Source organism: Zalophus californianus, chromosome 4, assembly GCF_009762305.2.
Source record: "Zalophus californianus isolate mZalCal1 chromosome 4, mZalCal1.pri.v2, whole genome shotgun sequence".
Classification (NCBI taxonomy): domain Eukaryota; kingdom Metazoa; phylum Chordata; class Mammalia; order Carnivora; family Otariidae; genus Zalophus; species Zalophus californianus.
In genome coordinates, this window is record NC_045598.1 from 149,915,359 (window position 1) to 149,923,130 (window position 7,772).

The 7,772-nt window shown below is 43.0% G+C and overlaps 1 pseudogene; it reads left to right on the plus strand.

Annotated features, from left to right (window-relative positions):
- Window positions 1–1,422: 1,422 nt before the first annotated feature.
- Window positions 1,423–1,841, plus strand: LOC118356895 (annotated as a pseudogene).
- The last annotated feature ends 5,931 nt before the right edge of the window (window positions 1,842–7,772 follow it).

Genomic DNA, 7,772 nt, shown 5'->3' on the forward strand with positions numbered 1-7,772 from the left:
CACCCCGGTGCCCCAACTAAATCTATTAAATCAGCTTACTGGAGCTTTGCTTTTGTGGCTTATTTTTGGCCACATGTATACGTTGCAACTCAGCTTTCACTGGGAGATAGGTTTTACTTTGTGACAGTCTGCCCTATTTTAGCTTATTAATAAGATTTCTAGAGTATAAACGTGGTTCATGTTAAGTATAGTGCAGTGCCCAAATGCAGTCTCTGGAGTCAGACTCCCTAGGTATAAAGCCCAGCTCTGCCAGGGCCTCCCATGCTGTTTTCGCCAAGTCATTCTTAGCCTCTGGTTTCATCAGTTGTAAAGTGGGGGTTAAAAAACAGTACTTTTAGGGGCACCTGGGTGGCTCAGTTGGTTAAGCATCTGTCTTCGGCTTGGGTCATGATCCCAGGGTCCTGGGATCAATCCCCACATCAGGCTTCTTGCTCAGGAGGGAGTCTGTTTCTCCCTTTCCCTCTGCTCCTCCTGCTTGTGCCCTCTCTCTCTCTCTCTCCCTCCCTCTCTCTGACAAATAAATAAATTTAAAAAGTCTTAAAAAAAACCACAATACTTTTACCTTATTTGGTTGTTGTGAGAATCACATGAGATAATATATATAGTGTCGATTTAATAAATAAAAGTTATTTTATTGTTGTTATTTATGTTTATAAAGAAAGATCTCCCTTCTGCTCTCTTTCCCATCAACCCGATGGACCACTCCTTACTGGAAGTGCTAATGGTTTTTTGGGGTTGCCTTTCAGAATGATGATCTGATTCAAAATATTGTTTGCAGAAGTGGATGCCGATTCAGATAGATTCTAAAGCAGGGATACAGATTTGAACAAGAAAGGGATGTCCTATTACTGGGAGCAGTTCTTCTATTTTGGAAATGTTATTCTTCCTCAAAGGTCAGCATAATTGATGGATACCCTCACCAAACCTCTTTCCCAAGTTCTAAGCATGAGCAAGTACTACTGGTTGTTAAAGTTCATATAGGGGTGACTGACTGGCTCCGTTGGAAAAGCATGTGACTCTTGATCTTGGGGTCATAAGTTTGAGTCCCACATTGGGTAAAGAGATTACTGCAAGAAATAAACTTAAAAAAATAAAGTGCACATAAAGAGAAGAGTTTAATGAAAGCAGCCATAAAGTGGCCATTAATTGAGAGTCTAGAATTTTAAGAAAAGAAAGCTTTTGCCTACTTGAAATAAATAATACAGGGCAGGATTTTAAGTACATAGTCTATAGTGGTAATCACTGAGGGCTCTGGGAAGCAGCATAGATGGATTTGATATTTCAGCTACAGAATATATAATTTATTCCATCCTTCCAACTCAATTTGAAAAAATGAACAACAAGACTGAAGTAGGCTTGGACCTTTCTGAGTCATTGGCTGTGCGAGTTGGGGCAGCCTTAGCTGGTGGTGCTGCGCCTGAGATGCTTCAAAGCCTTATTAAAAATGTTTGGATCCCCATGAAGCCCCACTATACCCAAGTTTAGCAGGAGATTTGGGTAGGAATGGGGTTGATGGGCTTCACGGTTTATAAAATCAGGAGTGCTGATAAAAAAGGTAAAGCTTTGGGGCGCCTGGGTGGCTCAGTCGTTAAGCGTCTGCCTTCAGCTCAGGTCATGATCCCAGGGTCCTGGGATCGAGCCCTGCATCGAGCCCCGCCTCGAGCCCGCATTGGGTCCTTGCTCTGTGGGAGGCCTGCTTCTCCCTCTCCCCCACTGCCCCCGCTTGTGTTCCCTCTCTCGCTGTGTCTCTCTCTGTCAAATAAATAAATAAAATATTAAAAAAAAAAAAAGGTAAAGCTTTGAAAACTTCAAGTCCTGCACCCGTGTATGGTCATCTTTAACCAGCTTTATTTGGAGTACACATCAGATGGAATGTCAGTGTGGCTGTAAATTTCAGCAAGCTCTGTTGGATGGGAACATGGAGCATCCCTGTAGCCTTGTAGAAGTGTCGTTTCCTTTGTGGCATGAATACATGTACCTGTGAGATGCACTTTCACAGAAGAAAAAAGACTGAGGTAGGTAATATTAGTAAATGCATGTTAGGGAAAATGAGGAGGTTACAAGAACAGAAGATAGCTGAAAGTGGGTAGGTGCCTCTGGGAAGCAGGAGTCAGAATTCAGGGGAGAGACAGGTAACTGCAGTTTTTTATTATAAACCATGTAGCATGATTAGACTTATAAGATGACATACTTGTACTACTTTTATTTTTTAATTTTCATTTTTTAAAGATTTATTTATTTGAGAGAGCGTGCACAGAGTATAAGCGAGGAGAGCAGCAGAGGGAGAGAATCTCAGGCAGACTCCCCACTGAGAGCAGAGCCCAATCCCATGACCCATGAGATCATGACCTAAGCTGAAATCCTGAGTCGGTGGCCCAACCGATGGAGCGACCCATGCGCCCCAATATATATTAATTTTAAAAACACAAGTGAGTCTTAAAAAAATAAAAGGGGTGCCTGGGTGGCTCAGTTGTTAAAAACACAAGTGAGTCTTAGGAAAATCAATTTGTTGATAATTTTCAGAAGGGATCAAGGCAGTGGCTTCAAAATTCTGACAATGATTTTTTCCAATGGGAAACTGAATGAGACAAAAAAAGGACAATGCGGAGGGGTGCCTGGCTGGCTCAGTTGGTGGATATGTGACTCTTGAATCTCAGGGTTTTAAGTTCAAGCTGCATGTTGGGTGTAGAGATTACTAAAAAATAAAATCTTTAAACACGCACTCCTGTCAACCCACCTTGACTTAAAAGATAAGGTTTGCTGCCGTGCTTCCCTCTCTAACTGGATTTTGGGAGAGGCAGGGATGTACTCCTGGGCAAAGGGCATGAGGCCAGGAATAAGGAGGGAGGTTATCTGGGTGGAATCATTTCCCTGTATGCCAAGTGAAGTACATCTGTGGTTCCCAAGGAGAAGGTGCATCTTGTACAGATTCATGGAGCATTTCCCTATATGTAATTTTTCTGTGTATCTCCCTAAGACATGACAGTCAGTAAAGTCTTGTTTAAATGTTTCAGGCTGCCTTGATGGTGTCTTTAGTCTAAGCTAACAAAGGTCAGAGGGTTAAGGCCTTTGTGGTTGTCTGAAGAGACCCCTCTTCCCACCTGGAGATTGCTCTTGAATAGTAAACTTCCTAGTTCTCAGGTTTGTTTCCTTTAAGGAAGAGACTTCTTTATACAATTCTTCTCCCCTGAAAACCTATGACATATACATTGTCATCATCCCCATTTTCACAGGTGAAAAACTGAATCCTTGTGAAGCTAAGGGACACATTCAAGGCCATGAGGGAGAAAATGGCAGGGCCAGTTAATAAACCCATACTTCTTCCATACAGACTGTCCATAATAATTGCTATGGTTCAGACCAGTAATTTGTTTAAATATGTGATGCACAGTGTAATCCACAGAAAATTAAAATGTATTTAGTTATCTTCACCATCACTTCCCCTTACCTTCAGAGAAGTTGGATTTGTCCAGGGAGTATAAAATGTGGATCTCTTTGCCAACTGCATCTAAAACAAATAACTAAGAAATATCAGTGGCTTGTGGTAGCCTCAGAACACAGGCTTTTACATTGATTTGCCTTTTTTTAAAAAGATTTTATTTATTTATTTGACAGAGAGACATAGCGAGAGAGGGAACACAAGCAGGGGGAGTGGGAGAGGGAGAAGCAGGCTTCCCGCGGAGCAGGGAGCCCGATGCGGGGCTCAATCCCAGGACCCTGGGACCATGACCTGAGCTGAAGGCAGACGCTTAATGACTGAGCCACACAGGCGCCCCTACATTGATTTGCTTTTTAAAAAAACTGAGATATAATTCACATTCACCCTTTTCAAGTATACAATTCAGTGGTTTTTAGTATATTCACTACCAACCATCACTACTCTACTTCAAGAACATTCGATTCACTTTTATTATTACAAAAGTTGATTTAACGAAAAAGTTCAATATAAAAATGCACACGACCCGATTTTTATTTTGTGGTAAAACAGAGGTTACGGAGAGGGGACATGCGGCAGCAGTTGATTTCTTCCGGTGAACACACCCCTTGCTTATACTTGTTCCAAGGCTTCTAATACGATGGTATCATTTCCTTGTATTACCACCATTCCAATATTCTTGTTTCCCATGAGTTGCCATCTCCACACATTAATCTATCACAAGATTTATAAAGGGATTGAACCCCCACAATATTCCCTGGACATGTCTGCCACCATTTAATCTCAATGACAATTTTTTGTCCATAAATTTTTTCAGCTCAGGAGGGTGAGCTTTGCTCCTGGTGTCTATGCAGAGCTCAAAGATCCAGACTTTGATTTACTTTTGAAGGCTCTTAAAAAAAAAAATTTAAGATTTTATTATTTGTCAAAGAGAGAGAGAGAGCACAAGTGGGGGGGCAGCAGGCAGAGGGAGAAGCAGGCTCCCCACTGAGCAGAGAGCTTGATATGGGGCTCGATCCAAGGACCTTGGGATCATGACCTGAGCCAAAGGCAGACGCTTAGTCAACTGAGCCACCCAGGCGTCCCCTGAAGACTGTTTTCTTACAGGTACAAGAGAATAGCTATGTATGTGCAACTGAGAATTCCAAGAAAGATCTAGAGATCTCAAACAAAACTGGAGCCAGCAAATGTATTGCTACCATTATAGTCTTTAGTGGGAAATCGGAGGGGGAGATGAACCATGAGACACTATGGACTCTGAGAAACAAACTGAGGATTCTAGAGGGGAGGGGGGTAGGGGCATGGGTTAGCCTGGTGATGGGTATTAAAGAGGGCACGTATTGAATGAAGCACTGGGTGTTAAATGCAAACAATGAATCATGGAACACTACATCAAAAACTAATGATGTAATGTATGGTAATTAACATAACATAATAAAATAAAATTTAAAAAAATAAAGGCACATACTGTGACAAAAAAAAATGGGGAACTGCGTTACAAGCTATAAGAAAATGACACAGAGCAGTGCCTGGGTGCTCTGTTGGTTAGGCGTCTGAATCTTGGTTTCAGCTGAGGTCATGATCTCACCGTTGTGAGATCAAGCCCCACTTTGGGCTCCACACTTGGCACGGAGTCTGCTTCAGATTCTCTCTTCCTCTCCCTCTGCTTCTCACCCCACTTGTGCACGCTCTCTCTCTAAAACAAACAAATAAATATCTTTAAAAAAAAAAGAATGACATAGAGATACCACTGTGTCAATGGTCACTGACCATGGTAGAGACATTTGAATTTTATCCAGTTCAAGAGCTGCTCTTTAAAAGTGATAAAAAGAAAAGGGTCCAAGGAGTGTAACGAAGATAATTTAAAGTAGAAAAGATTCACAATGAAAGCTTCAAAAGCTTGCAGTAATTTAGTCTAGGAAAGTTATTTAAGAACAACCTTAAAGGATTTAAGAGGATTGTTATACAAAAAATGTGATCACCTTTATTTCCTTCTTCTTTCACCAAGGAAAAGACAAAGAAAATGGATTCATTCTATAGGAAGAAGGTTTAGGTTAGCATAGAAAGTCATCAGACAGAACCTTGTTAAACACCAATGGTGGTGGTAGCAAATGTCCTCTAAAATTTTTTTAAAAAGCTTTTAAAAGTTGCAAAGAATAGAATAAAAAATTCCTTCACTCAGATTCACCAATGTTAACATTTTGCCACATCTGGTTTATCATTTTCTCTCTCCTATATATATATATATTTGTAATCGTTTGAGAGTAAAATTATATATAATTTTATCCCTAAATAGTGGGTATTTCCTTTTTTTAAGATTTTATTTATTTGACAGGGAGAGACACAGCGAGAGAGGGAACACAAGCAGGGGGAGAGAGCGAGGGAGAAGCAGGCTTCCCACCAAGCAGGGAGACCGATGTCGGGCTCGATCCCAGGACCCTGGGATCATGACCTGAGCTGAAGGCAGACACTTAACGACTGAGCCACCCAGGCACCCCAAAAGTGGGTATTTCCTAACACAAAGGATATTCTCCTGCCAAACCACAGTAATATAAAAATCAGGCAATTAACACTGATACAACACTATTTTTTTAAAGATTTTATTTATTTATTTGAGAGAGAGAATGAGAGAGAGAGAGCATGAGAGGGGGGCGGGTCAGAGGGAGAAGCATACTCCCCGCTGAGCGGGGAGCCCGATGTGGGACTCGATCCTGGGACTCCAGGATCATGACCTGAGCTGAAGGCAGTCGCTTAACCAACTGAGCCACCCAGGCGCCCTGATATAATACTATTATTTAATCTACAGACCCTCCTCAAAATTTTCCTATTATCTCAATTATGTCCATTATTTTTTTTTAGTATTTTATTTATTTATTTGAGAGAGAGAGACAGGGCACGAGGGACATGAGGGGCAGAGGGAGAAGCAGACTGCCCACTGAGCAGGGAGTCCGATTAGAGGCTCCATCCCGGGGCTCTGCGATCAAGACCTGAGCCAAAGGCAGACAGTTTACCTACTGACCCACTCGGGAGCCCCTCAATAATGTCCATTAAAGGGGAAAAAAAAAAAGGTGCCGCGTCCATGATCCATGCTGCATTTAGTGGTCATGTCTCATAAAGTCCTTTCATATAGAACAGTTCTTCAGTCTTTGTCCTTCATAACTTTAATATTTTCATGAATACAGGCAAGATATTGTGTAGCCTGTCTCACAATTGGGTTTCAACTGCTAAACACATACACACACACCACAAAAACAGATTCTCATTTGTTTTGGGAGTTTTAAGTGTGGTCTTGAGTGAAGACCACAGGTAGAGTGATCCACCCTTCAAGGTCCCTCCCAGCCACCTCCTACCGATTATTCTTAGCATATTAAAATTATTCTAGATGGTGGGATAGACATTTTTGTATTCAGAACTGCAGTGTTGCATAGATTTCTTTTTTTCTCGGCATTCCTGCATTTTACAAGAGTTTAACTTATTTAGCAAAAGTAGGTTTGTCCGTCCTAGAATTAGCACCTACTCTTTTTAAACACTTGAGACTTAAATTACCTGTAGACTCCCATTTTCAGAATTTCTCCTTCTCAGTGATGAACTATGCCCTTGCTAGGAAACAAGAGCTGCAAAAATGGATGGGTGTTACTCATTAAAATCTTTCAACAAATATTTGTTGAGTGCCTAGTGTACATCCGGCTCTGTTCCAACCCTCGGAATACATTAGAGGAAAAACAAAACAAAATCCCTGTCCTTGTAACCTAGTTGTACAAATTCAAATTTAAATTAAAAACAGGAGAACCCAGGGATCGGACTTCTTAAACAGGAAGAAGACAAGTCTCTGAAAAGGAGCAGCTCTGAGATTCGATTCTAATATGGATAGCGCCGCGGAATCCCTGACAAAGGCGCCGATAATAAAGTTCTCGCTTTATCCAAACGCGCTACACAAATGATTAATCCGAATACCAGAGGCCACAGAGGACCGGCGGGGCAGGACTTCCTTGAGCGGTCGTAACCACTTTCTCGGCCACTGTCGGCCGCCGGGCCTTGGCCCTCCTCGAGGTGGTCGCACGCGCTCGGGCCCGCCGGGCGTGGGCCACCACGCACCGAGTCCCACATCCCCGCCAGGCAGGGCCAAGCACCTGGGAACCGCGCACCGCGAACGCCCCGCGGGGAGGCGGCTCAGGGGAACCGGCTCCTCCGGGCGGCCTCGCCCACTGCAATGCAATCTGGGTGGTTTTTCCAGGTCCCTCCCTGCCTCGCTCCGCACCCAGTCCCTGCCCCCGCGGCACCTGCGGGCCGGGGAAGCTCTGCACGGGGACCTGGGGTGGGGGGCGAGGCGGCCGCC